Raw genomic sequence first — 25,097 nt, 5'->3', positions numbered from 1 at the left:
TAATTTCAGTACAAACTTTCAAAGACCTTTTACTTAATCTTATATTCCCTCATAATTTATCTTTATAGTTTTTCCATAAGGACCATTTTTTACTATACATGTTCATAGCATTCTTGTTTCTAGCATCAAAGAATTCGAACTTTTCAGTTAAGTCTAGGAAGTTGACCATATCCGAGATATCAGGAATGGTGTCTGATTTCCATCTCTGTGCAATTAAAAGTCTTGCCACTTCTAAAAAATGCACCACTAGTAATTTTTGAGAAAATTTTACAAAGTCCAGCTCCAGGTTCAAAAGTGCGGTGGAGGGTGTTTTAGGAATTGGTATATCTACTACTTTGTTTAGTAAGTCGAATACCTGTGTCCAAAATGGGACCAATTTGTAACAGCACCCCCATATGTGGATATGAGATCCTTCTTGTCCACATCCTCTCCAGCATTTATTGGTTGAAGTTTGTGGGTAGATTTTATTTAGTCTCTCTGGAACCAGGTACCAACGATACATTAATTTAATACTGGGTTCTAATAGTCTGGCTGATTTTGTCGAGGTTGAGATCAGAGCAAATGCCAAGTTCCAGTCTATCGGATCTAGTGTAACTTTCAGTTCGTTTCCCCAGGCAGTTAAGTACGGATCTGGTGGTCTAGAAGTTTGATCGTTGATGCTGGCATAGAATTGAGAAATCCGCGCTCCTGTTAGAGTAGCAGAAGTAATTTTTTGTTGACTAGCCGACAGGCGTTTTGGGATGCAGTAAGGATTAGCTCTGAGAAAACTCGAAAGTTGGAGATATATGTAGAATGTCTTGGCAGGTACCAACCATTTGTTTCGAAGGATATCGAATGTAGGTAAATGATCATTAATCAAAATGTCAGACCATAGAGTCATTCCAGCCTGAGTCCACTGGTGTGGATTGAAGTCAGGGATGATCCCTTTAAAAGCAGAAAGGGGGTATTTTGGATGTAAACCTTGGGTCAGAGGGTCAGAATGCATAAATAGGTCCCAGACCTTTATTGATGCCTGGCATGTTGGGAAAAGCTTGATAGTTTTTAGCCTTAACTGTGGAGGGATCCAAATCAATTCATCTAACTGAAGTAGCGCAGGAGTGGATAGGTCCTTTTCTTGTAATACCCATTGAGGTTGGTTTGTTGCAGTGACAATGCGTTGGATAAAGTTTAGATGAGATGCTTGGTAGTATTTTTTAAAATTAGGGAAACCGAGACCTCCTTGTAATTTGTTTTTTGTGAGCACCTTAGTCGAGATTCTAGGTTTTTTAGTTTTCCAGACATATTTTGATAGTAGTTGTTGTAGTAATACAAAGAATTTGTTGGGGATCCTTATTGGAATTGTCCGGAACAAATAGAGAATTTTAGGTAGTATCATGATCTTGATGGAGGCTAGTCTGCCCAACCAAGAAATTTCCTTAAAGATCCAAGTTTTAAGGTGTTGTTCTGTTTTCGCTAGGATGGGTTTAAAGTTAGCATTGTAGAGACTTGCTGTTGAATAACCAACCTTAATGCCTAAGTATGAGATAACAGATTGCTGCCAGATAAACTTATAGGACGTTTTTATTTCAGTTAAAGAATTATGGGGTAACCAAATTGGTAGGGCTTCGGATTTAGCTGTATTAATTTTATAATAAGAAATCTCTGAGAACTGGGTGAGTAGCTGAAATAAAGCCTTTAAGGATTCTACTGGATTGGTCAATGTTAAGATTATGTCATCTGCGAATAATGATATTTTGTATGACTTTTTTCCTATCATGAAACCGGAGATTAAGGGGTGTTGTCTTATTGCTTCTGCTAGCGGTTCCATTAATAGTACAAAGATTAATGGTGAAAGGGGGCATCCCTGCCTAGTACCATTTGTTAGTGAGAAGTTGGGGGAGGATTGGGCATTTGTTCGGATTAGTGCTGATGGAACTTTATAAAGTGTAAGAATGTGTTCTAAAAAGGTACCCGAGAAACCGAACTTCACCAAGACATTTTGTAGATAAAGCCAAGAAACCCTATCAAATGCTTTTTCTGCATCTAAAGCTAGTAGTAGACAAGGTGATCTAGTTTGATTTGCTTGAATGGCAATATTTATAACTTTTCTTGTGTTGTCTGGCGCTTGCCTTGTTGGGACAAATCCGACTTGATCGTTGGCAACTAGGCCTCTTAATATGGGGTTGAGTCGGTTAGCCAGAATTTTAGCATAAATCTTAATATCTGAGTTGAGTAGTGAGATAGGGCGGTAATTTTCTACCTTTGTGGGGTCTTTATTAGGTTTTGGAATGGTTGTTATCATGGCTTGGAAGAGTTCCTTTCTCGGGGACTGTGCATCATATAAAGAGTTGAACAGATTAGTTAAGTTAGGTACCAGGGGAGCTACTAGTTTTTTATAAAAGTTATTTGAGAAACCATCTGGGCCTGGCGCTTTATTATTTTTAAGTGCCTTTATTGTGCTGGTCACTTCTTCCTGAGTGATGGGAGCATTTAAAAATTCAGATTGTTCGTCTGATATTGTTGGTAATGATAATTTGTCCAGGAAACTTGTAATGGAATCTGGGTGCGGCTGTGGGGTGAGAGGGTCATCTTTTAAATTGTACAGTTTACTGTAGTATTTAGAGAATTCCTGTGCAATTTGTTCTGGGTTAGATATGTTGCTTCCATCTGTTGATTTAATACATAGAATTCTATTATCAGCCCTAGCGTCCTTCAGTTTACTGGCCAGCAATCTGCCATTTTTATTGTCTTCTATGTAATATCTTTGTTTTGTCAACAATATTTGATATGCAACCTTTTCCATATTTAAAACATTAATTTCTTTGTTAAGGGATGTCACCTTTTGGGCCAGCTCACCAGTTGGATGAATCTTGTGTTGGCTTGTGACTTCAGCTAGTTCAGCTATTAGCTCTGTTAGTTTGGTGTTTCTTATTTTCTTTTCTTTAGAAGCTATGGCTATTAGATGGCCTCTAATAAAGGCCTTATATGAACACCAAAGTAAGTCATTAGGGGTATCAGGGGAGGAATTCAAATTGAAGTATTCCTCAGTTAGTTTTGTTATTTTTTCTGCATGTATTTTGTTCTGTAATAAAGTATTGTTTAGTTTCCAGCTGAAGGATGGGCTAGGAATTTGGTGAAAATCTATGAAACATCCAACTGGGGCATGATCCGACCAGGTGGCCACCCCAATATAAGATTTAACCATTTGCAATAAAGAAATCTTATCAGTCAGAATTAAATCAATCCTAGAATACGAAGAATGTACATGTGAAAAAAAAGTATAATCCCGCTCAGAGTGATGACCTGCTCTCCATACATCATACAATTCCATTTGTTTTATTGTTTTAAAAAAGGCTTTTGAAAGGCGAGTAGCAGTTCTTAGGGTATTACCTTTTGGTGTGGGAGCTTTGTCTAACAGTGGGTCAGGAGACAGGTTAAAGTCCCCAGTGATTAGGAGTTTAACTCCGGTTTCATGTTTTACTTTACTAAAAAGTTTATTTATGAAAGTCATTTGATGGGAGTTTGGGGCGTAAAGGTTCATTAATAAAAATGGTTGGGATAATACTTCTAAATTAACAATTAGGTATCTGCCTTTTTTGTCAGCCTGAACCTTAATAATTTTAATGGGGAGGGAATTCCTAAATAAAATGGCCACACCATTCTTTTTAATGGGGGCGTTAGCGTAAATGGTCTCTTTGAAATTTTTTGAGATTAATTTTGGGTGATCTTTACCCGTCAAGTGGGTCTCCTGTATACATACAATATCAATTTTGGAGTCTTGAGCCCAATTTAAAAGTAATTTCCTTTTTTGTGGACTATTAAGTCCTTTAACGTTAAGTGAGGCGATATGTAGCTGCATATTATATAGGTTTCACTCTGGTTAGTAAATAATAGTGTTTCTAACGAGGGAAGGAAAATAAAAAACAAAACACAACAAAACAAAACAAAGACAAAAAAAAAAAAAAAAAAAGAGAGAGAGGGGGAAAAGGTAGGAGGAACGATAGAAGAAGGAGAAATAGAAAAGGAAGGAAGGGGGGACCTAAGGACAGCACTAAGGGCTTGTCCGGTCTCTAAGGTCAGTTAATTGGCAATCTGCCCAACTGAACCTACTGGCAGCACTCTTCTGCCAGCTCTTGGGGAGTAAACCCTGAGTTATATATATAAAATAAAGAAAAACAAAGGATAAAAAAAAAAAAGCAAACGTACACACTTAGAATCCTGTTATAAAACAACAAAAGAAAAAAGAGAAAGTGTATATAAACAAAGGACTATCCCTTTTTCGGGAACCCCTAAAATGTAGAGGTCAAATTACCTGCCCATGTTTCAGATTAATTTTCTCCATAGGCACTATAAACACTTGTAATTAGTACTCTGACAAACATAGATAATAACTTTGCAATAGGGTTTAAGTAAAAAACAGTATTACAGTAGAATTATATAGAGGATATACTCCAACTAGTGCAAAAAGACAGTGACCTGCTAGTAGTAGTTGTACTTTTTCAGGTAAGTACAGAGCGTAAAGCTAGTTTATCCTTCCTAGGAGAAACGGTAGACCAGTCCAGGGATCTTTTTTTGGAAGGTTTAGGAGTAGTGGTATCCATATCCTCAATTGGACAATTCCACTCTTGTAAAGCTTTGACCGCATCGTCAGGTTTTTGGAATACTTTGTGCACCCCATTTCTGAAAATAATTAAACGCACTGGGAAGCCCCAATGATAGGGGATACCTCTTTTACGCAGTGCAGCTGTAATGGGGGCAAATTCTCTGCGTTGTGATAAGGTGTAAGCAGATAGGTCAGCAAAAAAGCGTAGTGATAAGTATTGTTCCGGGAGATTATTATTCCCTCGTATTGCTTGCATTAATAGCTCTTTTGTAGTGAAGAAGTGGATTTTGACAATTGTGTCTCTAGGAACTTCTACTGGAGCATATTTAGATTTTGGTAATCTGTGAATTCTATCAATTTTTGCTTCCATTTCTGTAAGTTGTGGTAGCAGGGTTTGCATAAGAGAAAACAAATAGGGTTGTAATTGCTCTTGAGAGATCTCCTCTGGTATGCCCCTAATTCTTAGGTTATTTCTACGAGAGCGATCCTCCAGATCCGCCATTTTGCTCTTTAACAAGTGTATTTGGTCAGACTGATTTTTAACCATATCAGAAAGAGCAGAGTGATTAGTAGAAATATCCTCTGCTTTAGTTTCAACTGCGTGAACCCGTTTAGTCACTTCTGTAATTTCTAGTGATAAGTTTTTCAGCGCCCCCATTATATCAGACTGGAAAGAGTCTTTAAATTCAGCTAATAATAACCTCATGGTTTTTTCAGTAATGGGTACAGCTGAGGACTCACCTTCAGAAGCATGTTCGACTTCTGAATCTGTGGGTGAATGTAAAGCAGCGGTTCGTTCCAGAGATAGAGCAGCCGCGTCCGTTCCTGTTTGCGCGCCGCCATCTTGTTGCTTTGCCGCCAGTTTGCCTTTTGTCAAAAAAGTTTGGAGTTCCGTTTGTGCCATTTTTTTAAGAGGTTTGGGGGGCATCACGGAGGTACCTGGTTCACTATGGAGGGCACTTAATGCAGAGGTTTTCAGGTGGATAATCAGGGTTCCCGAAGCGGAGCTCCTCTCTATGCGACTATCCTGCTCGAGGTCATGGCCACGCCCCCCTATAAATGATTTTTTAATAAAGACTTAAAGTATGGGGATCCAAATTACAAAAAGACCCCTTATCTGGAAAACTCCAGGTCCTAAGCATTATAGATAACAGGTCTTATACCTGTACTTATTAAATGGAGCTTATTCTAGGTATCCAGGCTCTGTTTTTATATCCTTACCCAGAATCCCTAGCTGCAGTGGCACTGAATTTAGTTTGATTTGACAGGTAGGTTGTAGGACCTGGAAGATAATTACACTTTTTTACTTCTACACTTTTTTTATACTTACAAGTTGGAAACACTTAGCATATGAAGTAGATTCCACTAAACCTATTAAAAGAATATTAATTATCTTGCAAAACAATAAGGTTGTTTGCAGCCTTTGCCACGCAACACTGCACACTCATTATTCCAGGCCCTTTTCCTTGAACAAGACACACTTGCCAAGATTTACAATTTAAGATGTGGTTCATCAAGGGTTTGAATAAGCTCATTCACATGTGTTGAAAATCAATTTTTGGTATCACGAAGCACAACAATGAACAAAACCCTCTCATCAACTTGTGTGATTTAGATGAAATGAGGAGACAGATTCTTCAATTCTTTCCAGTCAGGCAGACTGCAAAAATTAACAAATGCAGACAGTGAGTGCAGATTTCAAATAATAAGCTTGTATGAACTCTCTGTACAATTGCCCTCTGCTGCCAAAGTGCATACTAATAAGCAGCGGGTCTTATTCTTACATCAGAGGGCACCATTTCTGCTCTGGTACTCAGTGATCAGGGTTACAGAATATTTCCATCAAATAGAGATGCTGAAAAAAAATTCATAATTTAAGTAAAATGTGTGGTTTTGCAAGCATCAGAAAACAACCTGATTTGGTGCTTGATGGATAGCAAATAAATTCAGGGTATTTTGGATGATATATAAATCAGAATTAAGGTCCTTGTGCTGCAAGCTGATTGTCTCCTTTCTAAATAGGAAGAAATTACATAATGTGTCATGCACCCTTTCCCACAATGGGGAATGTTTGGAAATGTATGAAAAACACTGCCTGTGGCAGATGCTGACAACTTCAGCAATGCCCAGAGATCCCATCCCTGCCAGCAATAGAAATAAAAGTAGCAGTATTTATGCATACAGTGCCACAGAATGTGTTGGCACATTATAAATACATGTTTATAACTATAATTATTCACACACCGAAATTGCTGAAAAATTTGCAAAATGCGCACTCGCAATTTTTGATGTGAGTTGTGACTGTGACTACTTTTTTACCTTTCCTCATTTGTCAAATGTTTGTTGCAGCAAATTAACTATAATAATGAAGATCTAGCTACAGTATATTCAATGAAGGCTTGGGCCAACATATGCCACTTGGCTTAGTTATAAGAAGGGTGCTGTCCTAGGGGCTAACTCATCTAAGATTTTAATTTACCTTAAGCACAATTTGAAAGTTCTAGAACTTCATTACTGAGATACTGCATAGGAGAAGGAGAAGGAGAGAAAAGGTGATGTGCTTTAAAATATAGTAACTCTCGTAGAACCTGGGTGATTGTCTTTTTCTAATTTGCAGCTTTATAGTTATTGAGATTTTGAATAAAAGATCCTGTAATTAACTATAATTAACATAGAAAATACGTTTCCCTATACTACGTTTAAAATGTTATTTTGAATGTGTAACAAGATGCATTCTAATGCCTAAGGCAGACATGGTGGAGACAGTTGGACCATGGCTTAGAAATGTTTGCTTTGTGCTACTGAGCGTTGGCTCTCCTGTCACCCACATGTCTGCCTTAGGCAGCGTAGTTCCTTCACAGTGTATCTCTATGGGAAGCAGTTAGTCATTGTGGGACATAGTGCATAGCAAAATTATATGATTTTTTAAAATATGTAGTGTTGCTTGCATTGTCCATAGTGGCAGACTTTTTTTATATTCCAGTTCTGCCCAGTGGAGCTTACAGTTTTATTTTTGTGCCCGAGGCACAGCAGCATGATGTGACTGCCCAAAGGATGCAGTGAGCTGACAAAGGAACTGAACCCCCCTGAACACAATGCTTTAACATTCTGTCCTCCTGTCATTTACACATACTGGGTTTTTGGTTTTGAGGTTAAGGAAAATTTGATCTAAATAGAATTACCAGCCTCAACAGAGGATATAATGTAATTATATGTAATTAACTATGGCTTTTCTTTATTCATTTCAGTTATTTGGTTATTTTATGCTTATAAAGGAATCTATTTCCTAGTAAACTTCATAAAGCTCTTTCTACTTTAATGCAGGGTTTCTAGATAACGTCATAGGATCAGATCCACTGTCCTACAAGATCTGGTCTGTTCATTATCATCTAATAAAATTAGATGTGGAGGACAGGAGTAGTGGGCAGGTTTCACTGCAAAAAAGCCCGTCATCCAATGTTTTATTTCTAAAAAGTTGCATGTATTGGAGAAAGTTGTGTTATAAAAAAAACTTCAATTGATTTCAATGTGTTTTGCAAATTTTTGCCATTTCACTAATTCTTCAACAAAGTAAAATGGGACAGATTTGCCCTTAACTAGGCGGGAGTGCTACAGTTCATTGAATCTAGATTTTGGCTGTATTTGGTGATAAAAGAACCATTTGGGAGGTCTTGTATTAGACAATCCTCAGTATTCCTATACAGACCAGATTTCATGAAAGTGGGGTGTTTTGTTTTGGGTTTTCTGCAATGCAATTTTTTTGTTGCTGTTAACTCTGCATATAGAATTGGGCATCTGCATAAGAAAGTGTAAGCTGGTTTAACAGATTAGTAATCATGTCAAAAAATTTCTCCAATATGAACTTGGATGGTTTGATCATGCAGTTTTCCAGGGATATGATCCAGAATACAATAATTTTATAGATATATTCATTTTGTCCTATTTGGTCATATATGAGAGCTGTGCTGTAGAATCCTTAATGAGGTGTTACCGTGGCATAACTACATGGTGCAGGGACCCCGCAAAAAATCCTTGTGGTGGCCTGGCGTGCACAGCCACCCTTTGCACCTCCCACCTGCCCTCCTGCTTGCTATCACCCACATCCCAGGTAGGAGAGCAGCTCTGGGGATTTCTATAACTATAGGGGAACTTCATCTGTAGTTTTACCACTGGTCTGTTATCAGTATATCATTTTATTATGTTATTTTCAAAAATATTTAGCAAGTCCAGTTGTTTAATACCAGATACTCTATGGGGCACATTTACTAACCCACGAATCCGAATCCGAATCCGAATTGGAAACATTCCGATTGGAAACAAACATTTTGCGACTTTTTCGTATTTTTTGCGTTTTTTTCGGCGCCTTTACGACTTTTCGGAAATTGTCGCGACTTTTTCATTACCAATACGATTTGCGCGAAAAAACGTGAGCTTTTTCGTAGCCATTACGATGTGCTCGTATCTTGTCGCGACTTTTTCGTATTGAGCGCTCGTAAGCGGCGGGCGAAACTTTCAGACTTAGCATGATTTTGGAAGCCTCCCATAGGACTCAATGGCACCCTGCAGCTCCAACCTGGCCCAAGAAAAGTCACCATACTGAAGCTTGAATGAATCCGAATCTTTCGTACTGGGCGCGAAGGCTACGAAAAAGTTGCTACTTTTCGCGCAAGTAGTAACGCTACGAAAAAATCGCCAGATTTTGCGCAACATTCGAAATGGCAACAAAAAAGTTGCGACAATTTTCCGAAAAATCGCCAAATGCCGATCATTATGAAAAAAACGCAATCGGACGCATTCGGCCCGTTCGTGAGTAAGTAAATGTGCCCCTATATCATGAAGTAGAGAAATTAAAATCTTCCATAGACTCATAAACATAATTCACTGCTGGTCAGAGCGCCCTTCCTTTTTTTGTATGTGTCATTTATAAAATATTTTTCTGAATGCAAAATGTAGAAAATTAACATAAATATTATTTCCAAAAAATATATAAGAAAAATGTAGAGGTTATATAACATCTCTACTGGAAGCTGATTTTGTCTAAAAAAATTAATTTTTGGTATAAATCTAAAAGGCCCCTGTTTTCTTTTTACTAAAAAAAAAAAAACGAGATAAAAATATTCAATCCAATCAATAATACAAAGACATATTTTGTCCCAAAATAGCAAAACATATTTAACTGTAGAATTTTAATCAATGTGATTAAATCATTCTGGCATTTTAGTGTGAATTTCCATAATGTTTTAGTGGCAGCTCCTCTGCCCAAAAGCAAAATCCTTAATTTATCTTTTTTTAATCTGAACAGCAAAATTGTCTCCTAGGTTTATAATACTTTCCCGGAATATTAAATTATGAAATGATCTTGGCACATGCAGTGTAACTTTTTATGTGACGTTTTCAGCAAAAGAGACATTTACATTACCACAAAAAATGCCAGTGTCAGTAATTTCCTGATGTCCTGCTAGGTTTCCAAGGCAACAGAAGACAGAAAGTGTATAACGTATGTTAAACCATTAAGATCAAATTGTACTTCTAACAGTATTTACCAAGGCACACACATATTACAGTGCATTAGAAATGTAAAAATAGGAATAACACGAATCTGTCTGAATATTATCCTTTAAATAATTCCAATGAATTATAAATTAAATAGTATAGTGTGCAGCATATTACAAATAGGAAAAAGAAAACAACATTTTTATAGGGTAAAAAGTGAGATGCCCATTGTCACCTGGTAAGCCATCATTAAAGTGTAACAAATTAAAAAAAAGCTAATAATGATAGCATAATAAATGTAGACATGGACAATTTCCCTTAATGTAAATAAACACCCATGTAAGGAAGGACACAGTTAGAAGGGGGGGTCATTTATTAAGACTGGGCCAATTTGCCCATGGGCAGTAACCCATGGCAACCAATCAAATTGTTGAATTTTTTGTTCTAGTTGCAGCTGATTAAAAAAAAGGCAACCACTGATTGGTTGCTATTAGTTACTGCCCATTGGCAAATTTGCCCAGTGTTGATAAATGAGTCACTCTGTTTTAGCCTGGCCTGCTTTGATCAGTAAAAATGTATCCTAGTACAGCTAACACAAGGCAGCCAATAATTGGCAAAACGAGAAAATACAAGGATATTTTTAACCCAGGAGTAGAATGGGCAACAGTAGAATATTTTATGGGTCCCCAGGAGAATTCAAAGAGATAATGGACAGGAAAATCTGGGGAAACTTGTCAGGGCAGTAGACATAGGCGCCTGTTTGCTAAAGTTTGTAATAATTGTCTATAAACCATCGCCTATTATTGCTGGAAATATTCTTGTGACAAATTTAATGCCGCTCCCGTATTTACTAAACTGCGTTGCAACAGATTTGCCGATGTTTTGCAAGCGTAGCAGTTAGTTTCTGCGTTATTTCTGGCAAGTTGGGAGTTTTTTGGCGCTCATTTAGGTTAATAATTTGCTATAAATGGCGGATTTTTTTTCTGCCACTGCCAATGGCCATGTGAATGAATAGTTTATATAAAATAATGTATTATTAAATATACTTATGGCTGATAAAGTAATTTCAGGAATCAATTATTTTCACATTATATTAATTATTCTTAATTCATTCAATAATAATAATAACAAATTTAAAAGTATCATTATTCCCCAGTGCAATCACAAATTTACGCTGCTCATGTTTAACGACTGACTTTATTTTGCTCCCACTATACAGTTTCTGGCTTTGTTTCAAGTAATGCCACTCTTCAAGTGGCAATATAAATTTGCGTCGATTTTGTCAATATTTGGCAACAATCTTTAGTAAACCTTGCGAGACAAATTACGTAGCATGCATGCGATAATTTTCGTAATGACAAAATTGCTCACACGTTAGTAAACCTGCTCTTGCATTTTTTTTGGTGCAAATCATTGTTGCTGTCTATCGCACCTTAGTAAACAGACAACATGGTACAGGACTGTGTGTTTTGGTGGGAGGGTGTAGATATCCCCAACAATACTTGAAAATGTACAAATAAAATGGGATTGGGCAGTGATTTCACAACATTATCCATTTAAAGAACAGTGATTTAGCAGGGATAACAGATTGAAACCTGGCCATGTGTGTATCTATTTTCTGGTTTTAGCCATAGCACCCTCTAATTCTGACTGAGGAATTTTTTCATTTTTCATTTTCTTTTCTAAAAATGCAGTCTACTAAGATAAGCAACACAAAGTAATAAGTTTCACTCAGTAGAATTTTCCTCACAGTACTAATATAAATTAGATCTTATATCTAACTAAGGATTAAATAGCTGAATAACTGCATAGCTTTTCTACTGAACTGTATATTTCTATTTTCTTAACCTGAAGAACTCCTAACATTACTGTGAATTTTGTTTTGTGAATATACAGGGGATCTCCTTTCTATTTTTTTTTTCCTATTCTTTTTTGGCAACAGAAATAGTCTGAATATGGGGGTCATTTGCATACATTTGCACTTTGCACACTGCCTCAGATGCTGTACATGAACCCTTATATTGATTATTATTCTAAAATCTAACAAGATTCAAAAGTTATTGTTAAATATTGCAGCTTTTAATAGCAGAAGGATTTGGGATTTTTGAGTATAACAAGATGTGCAACTCTAGGCAGTGTCACTCCATGGCTTCTAAAGCAAATAAAGTACTGTCTTGCATAAAAAGGGCAAGGGGGTCTAAAGTGTCAGAAATCATTGTCTCTCATTTATTTGGGGCTGAAAGTCCCACTGCTTTTCAATGTATTTGATGTATTTGTAGTGGCACTGTCTTTGTCTCTTACTGTATTTAATATATTTTTGGTGTCACTACTTCTGCCCCTCACTGTATAATGTATTTAGGATCTGGAGTTATTCTGCATAGAAATCAATGTACCATTATTTACAAGTGCATACTATGGTTTCAATTTACTAAAGGCTGAAAAAACGAGTGTTATTTTTAGCATGCGTTAAAATTTTATCACTTCTTATATTTGGAGAATTAACAATCAATTCACAAAAAAGACACTTGTCTGAATTAAGAAGCTATTTTATTGTTGTTATTTATGTTGCGATTACATATTTTTAAGCATGCAATATATTTATGCGTTATTTCGTAACATGCACTCTAGGGCAAAAAAATACTTGATTCTCTTCTTCAGATACCAGAAAAAATCTGACTGCAAACTCCATTTTGTCACCACAGACAATCACCAGCTGCAATGTTGTCGTTGTTGTTACTTAATTAAGGAACACTTTTTAATGCATAAAACTATGCGTTAAGTGTTTACGACCTATAGTAAATCAGCCCCTATGTGTATATATCTATATATCCTTTACTGTGCAAGCTGATTGAGGCTAATGGCACATAGGGCAGGTTTTGTAGTTGAGTTGGGAACAGACTTCAAAAGCACTCTCAAAGTTCAGGACAATATGGGGGTGTGAAATGGAACTTCAGCACAAAAGGACTGGATTTACAAATAACTTTTGTCAAATAGGAGAAGATTTAGCAGCTATCTGATAGACAGAATATATTAGGGGGCTTGCATTTGTTGTATTCTGATACTATCTAGTATTTACACACTGACTAATGTGTAAATTACATAGCATCCACTATATATAAATTTAATATCCACACATATTGTATATCATAAAAATTTGACACAAGCACGTCTACCAGGTAACACCTGGCATGGCCTTACCTATGTATGTAGTGCAATTTTGTGACCCTATTCTTAAGAAGGATATTAATGAGATGAAGAGAGTGCAGAGATGTGGAACTGAAACTGGACATAAAGCCACTGGCACTGCGAGCGCTCTGCTTTCCTTATCATGGACTTCTGCTCTCTAGCCTTCTGCTTGATATGTAATGCATAGAGGAGTGGGAATTAGCCCTTGAAATGCACCTCTTGCAACTTCACAAACTAGATTCTTCTTCTGAATAATATTCTTTGGCCACAAGAGACCAGGGAAATGATAATAAATGAAGGCAAATGGTTTGAACCAAGTAATTAAAGAGTTTTCCATTAAATAACCCCACAGTCAAATTATTAAAAGATAGGGTTTAATTAAGTATAATTAAAGTCTTCTAAAATACATTTAATTATATATAGGATATTTCAAAATTACCCACAGTGCTAAATAGGTTTTACAAGGAAATCTGTGACACACACCCACACAGCAAATTGTTGTCTGTTTTTACTTACCACTAATCACCAGACTTGTTTTTTTCCTCTTCTTTTCTCTTCTTCCTTCTTTAATATTGTTTCTTTGTACCCCTGTTCCACCTGTAGCTGCCACCTAGTCATGAGGCTGTGGTAGTTACAGGGTTTACCTGCGTCAAATGGTGCAACAGTACTCACTCCGCAACGGAAAGACTGAGAGTGCAACTATAGGGAAGTGCAAGTTGTACTGCAAGTACATGAGTAATGGAATTGGCTTTCTGTGCAACTGACTGCAGGTAAATTTGTGGGAATGCCTAATGATACCAAAGGCCTAATGGTACAAAAGCATACCAGGATTTTCCCCAGTCTTACCTTATGTACACAAGCAGGGAAACAATTTCCTTATTGCAGGAATGTACAATAGTAATGGAAAGTATGGAGTGATAAAATCAAGCAAATCATGAAAAAAACATATTAGAAAGAAAGAAAACTGTTATAGAAACTCTTATTCTTTTATGATTCACTATAAAACATCAACATTTTAAATGGTAAAGTAATATTATCATCATGGTATCAGACATAAAATAGCATTTAATTTTTATTTGCATTGCAGTCATAACTGCTTTTTACACATTTCTAAAAATAAAATATCTGAAATACAGGCTTCATATAAAAGTGAATTTTAATCATTGCTTGTAAAATCATAAAAAACTAAGTGGCCTTTCCATTTTTAAGTTAAACTCTTTTCTTATTTAACAACCTAATTAACCCTTTAAGTGCCAGCCGAATTCGTCATTTCGGTTCCCCCCAGTGCCAGACGTTTTTTAAGCATTTTGTACTCATTCACTTTAACAATGTTTTTTGGTAGGAAAACCTCCACGAAACTAGGGAAATTATATATCGTTTTTTTCGTCACTAATTGGGCTTCGACATACATACCAAATTTTATAACTTTTCTGGAGATATGATGTGTATTTTGGGTGAAATATGTAAAAAAAAAATAAAATTATGAAAAATTTCTGTATATTTTGAGGTTTTTTTCCATAGAAAAGTTAATTTTACTCACTTTTTTTTATTGTTTGTAAAAGCCCTGATACTCCCAATTCCAACGATACCAAATATGTGGTGGTACCCCACAGTTCCTGTCCAGAAGTAACCCCCAAACTAAGGCAATACTTAGTACAATATCACACCAGAACAAAGCAGAAAAGCGCTTGTAACAGTTAATGCAGCATAACTTATATGTAAATCTAAAATATCCCCTCATGTTTGGTATCTTTAGAAACTACAGACCTTCAGGTTTCTAGGTGCAATGTAGTTTTCACTCAAAAGCCAAATACCTTTTGTCAGTGCATTGTGAAATTTGGAACTTTTTATGACATTTTTTTTTTTTTTCTAAAACGTAAACTTGGACGCATGATCAAATGTGGATTTGACAAAAAAAAATCTCATAAAAATTTTCTAGCAAAGGCATATTTGAAAGACAAACTTCTCCTGAATAAAATGATGCCCCATATGTATGGGTGCACATAAAGACATGGGCACCAAACACTCCAAAGCAGGGGCAATGCACAAGGGCAATTACAGCTAAAAATGTGGGGGCTGCGCTCTATGTGCACTTCCTGCAGTTTTTCAGTGTTAACCCCCCCTACCTGTGAAATAACCCCCACAAACTATATATTTCTGAAAAGTGCACACCTTCAGCTATTCAGAGACGCCACTCTCCTCTTTCTACATGGAAAATTGTGGCCGCAGTCCCTTGCAGAAGTTAGCGCTTTGGTCAGAAATCAAGGAAAAACCAGATACAAACCTAGATTTCTCCCCAAAATCTCCATGGCAACTACCAAAAACTTACTAACCATCAATCTGCAAGTTCCCCTGAATAAAACGATACCCCATATGTATGGGTGCACATAAAGACGTGGCCACCAAATGCCCCCAAACAGGGGCAATGCATAAGGGCAATTTCAGTTGAAATTTTGGGGGCTGCGCTCTATGTGCACTACCTGCAGTTTTTCAGTGTTAACCCCCCCTACCTGTGAAATAACCCCCACAAACTATATATTTCTGAAAAGTGCACACCTTCAGCTATTCAGAGACACCACTCTTCTCTTTCTACATGGAAAATTGTGGCCGCAGTCCCTTGCAGAAGTCAGCGCTTTGGTCAGAAATCAAGGAAAAACCAGATAAAAAACCTAGATTTCTCCCCAAAATCTCCATGGCAACTACCAAAAACTTACTAACCATCAATCTGCAAGTTCCCCTGAATAAAACGATACCCCATATGTATGGGTGCACATAAAGACGTGGCCACCAAATGCCCCAAAACAGGGGCAATGCATAAGGGCAATTTCAGTTGAAATTTTGGGGGCTGCGCTCTATGTGCACTACCTGCAGTTTTTCAGTGTTAACCCCCCCTACCTGTGAGATAACCCCCACAATCTATATATTTACGAAATGTGCACACCTTCAGCTATTCAGAGACACCACTCTTCTCTTTCTACATGGAAAATTGTGGCCGCAGTCCCTTGCAGAAGTTAGCGCTTTGGTCAGAAATCAAGGAAAAACTAGATACAAACCTAGATTTCTCCCCAAAATCTCCATGGCAACTACCAAAAACTTACTAACCATCAATCTGCAAGTTCCCCTGAATAAAACGATACCCCATATGTATGGGTGCACATAAAGACGTGGCCACCAAATGCCCCAAAACAGGGGCAATGCATAAGGGGAATTTCAGTTGAAATTTTGGGGGCTGCGCTCTATGTGCACTACCTGCAGTTTTTCAGTGATAACCCCCCCTACCTGTGAGATACCCCCACAATCTATATATTTACGAAAAGTGCACACCTTCAGCTATTCAGAGACACCACTCTTCTCTTTCTACATGGAAAATTGTGGCCGCAGTCCCTTGCAGAAGTCAGCGCTTTGGTCAGAAATCAAGGAAAAACCAGATACAACCCTAGATTTTGGTCAGAAATCAAGGAAAAACCAGATAAAAACCTAGATTTCTCCCCAAAATCTCCATGGCAACTACCAAAAACTTACTAAACCTCAATTTGCAAGTTCCCCTGAATAAAACGATACCCCATATGTATGGGTGCACATAAAGACGTGGCCACCAAATGCCCCAAAACAGGGGCAATGCATAAAAGCAATTTCAGTTGAAATTTTGGGGGCTGCGCTCTATGTGCACTACCTGCAGTTTTTCAGTGTTAACCCCCCCTACCTGTGAGATAACCCCCACAATCTATATATTTACGAAAAGTGCACACCTTCAGCTATTCAGAGACACCACTCTTCTCTTTCTACATGGAAAATTGTGGCCGCAGTCCCTTGCAGAAGTTAGCGCTTTGGTCAGAAATCAAGGAAAAACTAGATACAAACCTAGATTTCTCCCCAAAATCTCCATGGCAACTACCAAAAACTTACTAACCATCAATCTGCAAGTTCCCCTGAATAAAACGATACCTCATATGTATGGGTGCACATAAAGACGTGGCCACCAAATGCCCCAAAACAGGGGCAATGCATAAGGGGAATTTCAGTTGAAATTTTGGGGGCTGCGCTCTATGTGCACTACCTGCAGTTTTTCAGTGATAACCCCCCCTACCTGTGAGATACCCCCACAATCTATATATTTACGAAAAGTGCACACCTTCAGCTATTCAGAGACACCACTCTTCTCTTTCTACATGGAAAATTGTGGCCGCAGTCCCTTGCAGAAGTCAGCGCTTTGGTCAGAAATCAAGGAAAAACCAGATACAACCCTAGATTTTGGTCAGAAATCAAGGAAAAACCAGATAAAAACCTAGATTTCTCCCCAAAATCTCCATGGCAACTACCAAAAACTTACTAAACCTCAATTTGCAAGTTCCCCTGAATAAAACGATACCCCATATGTATGGGTGCACATAAAGACGTGGCCACCAAATGCCCCCAAACAGGGGCAATGCATAAGGGGGGGCTGTGCTCTATCTGCAGTTATTTAGTCTAAACACCCCCATACCTGTGAAATAACCCCCGCAAACTATATATTTCTGAAAAGTGCACACCTTCAGCTATTCAGAGACGCCACTCTCCTCTTTCTACATGGAAAATTGTGGCCGCAGTCCCTTGCAGAAGTTAGCGCTTTGGTCAGAAATCAAGGAAAAACCAGATACAAACCTAGATTTCTCCCCAAAATCTCCATGGCAACTACCAAAAACTTACTAACCATCAATCTGCAAGTTCCCCTGAATAAAACGATACCCCATATGTATGGGTGCACATAAAGACGTGGCCACCAAATGCCCCCAAACAGGGGCAATGCATAAGGGCAATTTCAGTTGAAATTTTGGGGGCTGCGCTCTATGTGCACTACCTGCAGTTTTTCAGTGTTAACCCCCCCTACCTGTGAGATAACCCCCACAATCTATATATTTACGAAAAGTGCACACCTTCAGCTATTCAGAGACGCCACTCTTCTCTTTCTACATGGAAAATTGTGGCCGCAGTCCCTTGCAGAAGTCAGCGCTTTGGTCAGAAATCAAGGAAAAACCAGATACAACCCTAGATTTTGGTCAGAAATCAAGGAAAAACCAGATAAAAACCCTAGATTTCTCCCCAAAATCTCCATGGCAACTACCAAAAACTTACTAAACCTCAATTTGCAAGTTCCCCTGAATAAAACGATACCCCATATGTATGGGTGCACATAAAGACGTGGCCACCAAATGCCCCCAAACAGGGGCAATGCATAAGGGGGGGCTGTGCTCTATCTGCAGTTATTTAGTCTAAACACCCCCATACCTGTGAAATAACCCCCGCAAACTATATATTTCTGAAAAGTGCACACCTTCAGCTATTCAGAGACGCCACTCTCCTCTTTCTACATGGAAAATTGTGGCCGCAGTCCCTTGCAGAAGTTAGCGCTTTGGTCAGAAATCAAGGAAAAACCAGATACAAACCTAGATTTCTCCCCAAAATCTCCATGGCAACTACCAAAAACTTACTAACCATCAATCTGCAAGTTCCCCTGAATAAAACGATACCCCATATGTATGGGTGCACATAAAGACGTGGCCACCAAATGCCCCCAAACAGGGGCAATGCATAAGGGCAATTTCAGTTGAAATTTTGGGGGCTGCGCTCTATGTGCACTACCTGCAGTTTTTCAGTGTTAACCCCCCCTACCTGTGAGATAACCCCCACAATCTATATATTTACGAAAAGTGCACACCTTCAGCTATTCAGAGACGCCACTCTTCTCTTTCTACATGGAAAATTGTGGCCGTAGTCCCTTGCAGAAGTCAGCGCTTTGGTCAGAAATCAAGGAAAAACCAGATACAAACCTAGATTTTGGTCAGAAATCAAGGAAAAACCAGATAAAAAACCTAGATTTCTCCCCAAAATCTCCATGGCAACTACCAAAAACTTACTAAACCTCAATTTGCAAGTTCCCCTGAATAAAACGATACCCCATATGTATGGGTGCACATAAAGACGTGGCCACCAAATGCCCCCAAACAGGGGCAATGCATAAGGGCAATTTCAGTTGAAATTTTGGGGGCTGCGCTCTATGTGCACTACCTGCAGTTTTTCAGTGTTAACCCCCCCTACCTGTGAGATAACCCCCACAATCTATATATTTACGAAAAGTGCACACCTTCAGCTATTCAGAGACGCCACTCTTCTCTTTCTACATGGAAAATTGTGGCCGCAGTCCCTTGCAGAAGTCAGCGCTTTGGTCAGAAATCAAGGAAAAACCAGATACAAACCTAGATTTCTCCCCAAAATCTCCATGGCAACTACCAAAAACTTACTAACCATCAATCTGCAAGTTCCCCTGAATAAAACGATACCCCATATGTATGGGTGCACATAAAGACGTGGCCACCAAATGCCCCCAAACAGGGGCAATGCATAAGGGCAATTTCAGTTGAAATTTTGGGGGCTGCGCTCTATGTGCACTACCTGCAGTTTTTCAGTGTTAACCCCCCCTACCTGTGAGATAACCCCCACAATCTATATATTTACGAAAAGTGCACACCTTCAGCTATTCAGAGACGCCACTCTTCTCTTTCTACATGGAAAATTGTGGCCGTAGTCCCTTGCAGAAGTCAGCGCTTTGGTCAGAAATCAAGGAAAAACCAGATACAAACCTAGATTTTGGTCAGAAATCAAGGAAAAACCAGATAAAAAACCTAGATTTCTCCCCAAAATCTCCATGGCAACTACCAAAAACTTACTAAACCTCAATTTGCAAGTTCCCCTGAATAAAACGATACCCCATATGTATGGGTGCACATAAAGACGTGGCCACCAAATGCCCCCAAACAGGGGCAATGCATAAGGGCAATTTCAGTTGAAATTTTGGGGGCTGCGCTCTATGTGCACTACCTGCAGTTTTTCAGTGTTAACCCCCCCTACCTGTGAGATAACCCCCACAATCTATATATTTACGAAAAGTGCACACCTTCAGCTATTCAGAGACGCCACTCTTCTCTTTCTACATGGAAAATTGTGGCCGCAGTCCCTTGCAGAAGTCAGCGCTTTGGTCAGAAATCAAGGAAAAACCAGATAAAAAAACCTAGATTTCTCCCCAAAATCTCCATGGCAACTACCAAAAACTTACTAACCATCAATCTGCAAGTTCCCCTGAATAAAACGATACCTATGTCTGGTTGCACATAAGTACATGGCCGCCAAACCTGAAAATGCATAATATTGGGGCTGCACTCTATGCACCCCTTTTTTTTTGCCTGCACCCGAATGAATGGGATACGCTCGGGTGCAGGCACATGTAGCCGATATACGCATGAAAACGCGTGAGAATGCAAAGTCTCGCGTTTTCATGCGTATATCGGCTACACGTGCCTGCACCCGAGCGTATCCCATTCATTCGGGTGCAGGAACAAGTAGCAGGCGTAGGGCTGAATTTTCGGCAAGCGTTTTTCCACTTGCTGAAAAAATCAGCCCTACGCCTCGTGTGGCATCAGCCTAACCCTTGGCAATAGAAACTACCAGAACAATCTTAGCACCTCTGGACCTTTCTAGAACAACTGAAATCAAATGGAATAAAACCACTAAAAGCAATCAAAGAACAATAGTTGCAATGAAATCGGTAAGAGCCCTGGATCCACCAATGTCACTGCAAAAGCAACCTTTTTGGGGGCACTAAACACACAATAAAGAACAATGCAAAGATAAAACACCGTAAAATCCAATAAAACCACCTAAACCAACAGAAGAACAATAATTGCAATGAAATCGGTGGTCAGAGCCCTGGATCCACCAACGTCACTGCAAATTCAGCACCAAATAGCAATAAAAAAAGTTACAGTGCAATAGAATAATTCAAAAACAGAAATCAATTATGAAAATGCCAAAAAAACACTAAAATGCAACCAAATAAATCAGATAATTATAGAGCAAGATCAGAAATAAAGTTTTAGTAAAAAAAAAGACTGCCAAAGAAAGCAAAGACAGAAAGAAAAGAAAAGAAAGAAAGAAAAAAAAAAAAAAAAAAAAAAAAAAAGTGTAAGTGTAAGTGTGTGTGTAAGTGTCTGTGTGTGCTTGGGAAAGTTGTAAATAAGTGTGTATGTGTACAAAAGTGTAATAATGACAAAGATAGAAGAAAAAATGCAAAAAAAAAAAAAAAAAATTTTTTTAGACAGTTGAGATAGAAATAAGCAAAATAAACAGTGGTAGAGAGTTGTAGTTCAGCTTACCCAAGGCAGGCAGACGATCAGGGGCGATCAGGGGCGATCAATCCAGCAGGAAGGCAGCAGGGGAGCTCCATCTTGTCCCAAGTGCGCAGCAGGAGTGAGGGAGCCGACAGTAGGCGGCGCTATTTAAAGGGACAGCAGTGGACACGTCATCAACGCGTGTCCACTGCTGTCATTGGCTGGCGACGCGATCGGTGCGGCTGGGGGACCCGGATCGGTAAGTATGTCTTCATTGCTCGTTGCCTAGGGGGATCTGAGGGGTTTACAAGCGCTGCGCTGCTTTAAAAGCGAGCGCAGCGCTTGTAAACCCGACAGTGCCATTGGACGTAGATTCTACGTCCCATGGCACTTTGGTCCCTTGGTACCTGGGACGTAGAATCTACGTCCCTTGGCACTTAAAGGGTTAATGGTAGAGTATTTATATTATTATCCTTTTATTTATTTAACACTGACACATTTACCCAATACTTTACAGAGACTGTTCATCATTCATTAGTCTCTGTCCAAGTGAGTTTCCACAGCCATTTATACACACAATTCATTTTCATCAGGCACCAATTAGCCTACCTGTATGTTGTATGAGGAAATCAGAATACTTATAGGAAACCCACACAGCCATGGGAAGGGTGCTCCGTGCCTATAAGGTAGCAGGAGCCTTGGCAGTGCTAGGAACAGCAGGGGAAGTGGAAGGGGTTAATTAATACAGGCTAAGACTGGGGGAAGGAGGGTTTGTAAAGTAAGAGGAGGGATCAGGATAGGGAAGCTAACAGCAGAGGAAGAGGCGGTACCATTACCTCGTGGAAAGTCAAGGAGCATTGTCCCTCCAGCCCGCCCGCCCTTGAATATTAGCAAGGTGGACCGGGTTGCGGAGGGGTTCGTTTATGCTGTCACAGCTTGTGGTAGGAATGCTTGCTGGAAGGTGGGGGCTAAGCCCCAGTTTTGGCACATGGGCGTCAAAAGGTGGATGGTAACCTTCTCGGACAAGGGTCCCAGGAGAGTAGTGGATTCTGGTTGCCTGCTCTCACTTGCCCACTTGAACCTGCTGCCAAAGCTGGCCGGCATGGCAGGCAGCCATGGTTGGTGGTTTGGAGTGGGCAAGCATTCCAATGGGCATAACATGGATGGTTATTGTTAAAATGTTGATCATTTTATAAATTATTTTGTATTTATATATTTACATATTTTCTGTTAATAAAGCTGTGGCCTGTTATATCCCATCCTGGACGTCATTATTGTCTCTGAGGTACTGGGGGTGGGGGAAAAAGAGCTAAGGCAAGGAAGCCTGCGTAATTGGCACTGTCAGAAGATTAAACTCCTCCCAGCACGCAACTGAAATCAGGACCCCAGCATGTAATAAATATATATATATTATAGGGTCTACTTTTGTTTTTAGCAATAGTTTACACTTTTACAGTGGAACATTTTGCTGCAAATACTAGATACTGCTAAAGTGTAGTGTTATTGTCTTAAAGTTTTCCATTGAAAAGTGCCAAAACATTTATTCTAATCTGCTTTTAGCTAATTGCCCAAGCTGCTTTCTCCTTTCCATTGTAGCTCTGCTTATGCCTACGCCTCATGAAATATGACACACGTACTGAATACAAGTTCCATACCCTAATAAATATTGGTGGCAGCTTTTCAGGATGGCACAAAGAGATATTTTGGGATAAAGCCCAGATGGTTCACTAATCTCAATTACTTAGAAAAAGGTTTTCATTGCTTTGACAGCTTAATAGCTATTATACTCTGTCCAAAACTCAGCACTCAGTGGTCATCTATCACAGCCTATAAATTTACAATACTCCTTCGTATAGCAGCACTTATTTTGACCAAAATACTTAGGTCATAAAGGTGTGATGTCTGTTAAATTTACTGTAACCCATGGCCAATGGCATATTTATCTGTGCAATGATATAGCTGCAATTAAAGGCTCTAACGAATCTATCTAGTAACGTAATTGCTTTTTCAGGTAACACTGCTTTTTCTTAAATAATTTCACTTTTAGATAGTGCCAGGTGGAATACTGATGTTAAAGAAAAAGGCACAGATGTAGTTTATTGATATCCCCCATAAAACTAAAACAAGGGGTACTCAGTTGATCCATAACAACCAATAATAGTTATTAATATAATGATCACATTTATTATGGGATGATCAAATTATTCTTTGATTGGTCTTTCTGGAAAGCACTTTTAAGATACTGATATTGTAATCCACATAGCCCCTAGCCTACTATAAGATTCAATACCTCAGACCACTTTTGAGGGACTAAAGTATGGAATTCCTGGAAAGCTTAGACAATTTGATATATTTAATTAGTTTAAACTGGTCCATTTAATAAGCATATCAATAAGCTAAATGAATTAAACAGAACTTATAGGTTAAATGACAAGGACATTTGCAGAATTCCCCTATCAGTCTTTGATATATGTGCCACTATCTAATCAGCATACTCCAGTGGCGTAACTGGATGTTACTGGGCCCCACAGCAAAGTAATTTTGGGGCCCCTAAAATGTCCAGAGGCCTGTTTTACCAATATTTAAATTCCTCATTAATTATGGCCTCATGGGCCCTCCTATACCTTCTGGGGCCCCCTGCAGCCACAGGGTCTGCTTCCTCTATAGTTACACCCCTGTTGGTGGCTAGACAACTAACTATCAAATCAATTGAAAAATACAGCAAATGGCTAGTTATTATTTAGGTGATTTTTAACTGCCCAGACATAAAATTGTAATCTCAGTACAGTTGGTCTCTGTATGAAGGTGGAGCTAAGGGAAAAGTAACACACAAATCAGAAGTCACAGAAATAAGATAGTCAAAGTCACACAAATAAATCTATGCACATTTTATTAGCCCTATGGTACAGTGCAAAAGACAACCCTCAAACAGACTAGTGTTAGAGATAGGATGAGTGGATATTTGAATATCATTCACTACCCCAGTGTTAGGAACTTCCTGGTCTAGAACCAGCGACCCCATTTATACTGGTTTCTGCTGCTGAGCTGCAGGATGCACTGTGCCTGGAGGATAATATCAGGAATTTTTCTGCTGTCTGTCTTCCCTGCTAACCATTGTGATCCAGCTGCAGCTAGTAGCGAAATTAGTAGTATTTATGCCTGTAGTCTGCCATACAATGGTGCTGGATCATTAGGATTTCTTCTGTGACTAAACCTCCTGTTCATAGCTCCAAAGATCCTGAGTTCTTGTATCTTGAAAACATTGTTCCTTGCTCCTGAATCCTGTGTGTTCCTACCCTGCCCTTGTTCCCCATATCCTGACTCTCTGATTTTGACCTTAGCCTAGTATATGTTTTCTGCTTGTCTGCTGCCTTCCCTGACTTCTGATTGTCTCACTTTGCTTTGCTGCCTGCCCCGACCCTGTGCCTGAACTTGGACATTTTCTGCCAGTTCCAGAAATGCCAGCACATTTCTGCTGAGGGTCTGGGTTTTTCAGTGTTTCTTTATTAAATTTTTTGTAAAACCTCGGTATGTTTGGTAGTGCGCATCACCTCCTGTTGGCTTACTGAGTTAGTAGTTCTAACACCCTGTCAATATGTATCTGTTAATATTACCCCAGACAGACCAAAAATGCAGTGCAGGAACTTGGTTGGATGTAACCCCATTACAGAATAAGAGATACACAACAAATAACA

Source organism: Xenopus tropicalis, chromosome 1 (genome assembly GCF_000004195.4).
Source record: "Xenopus tropicalis strain Nigerian chromosome 1, UCB_Xtro_10.0, whole genome shotgun sequence".
Classification (NCBI taxonomy): domain Eukaryota; kingdom Metazoa; phylum Chordata; class Amphibia; order Anura; family Pipidae; genus Xenopus; species Xenopus tropicalis.
Note: the sequence above shows the minus strand (reverse complement) of the source record.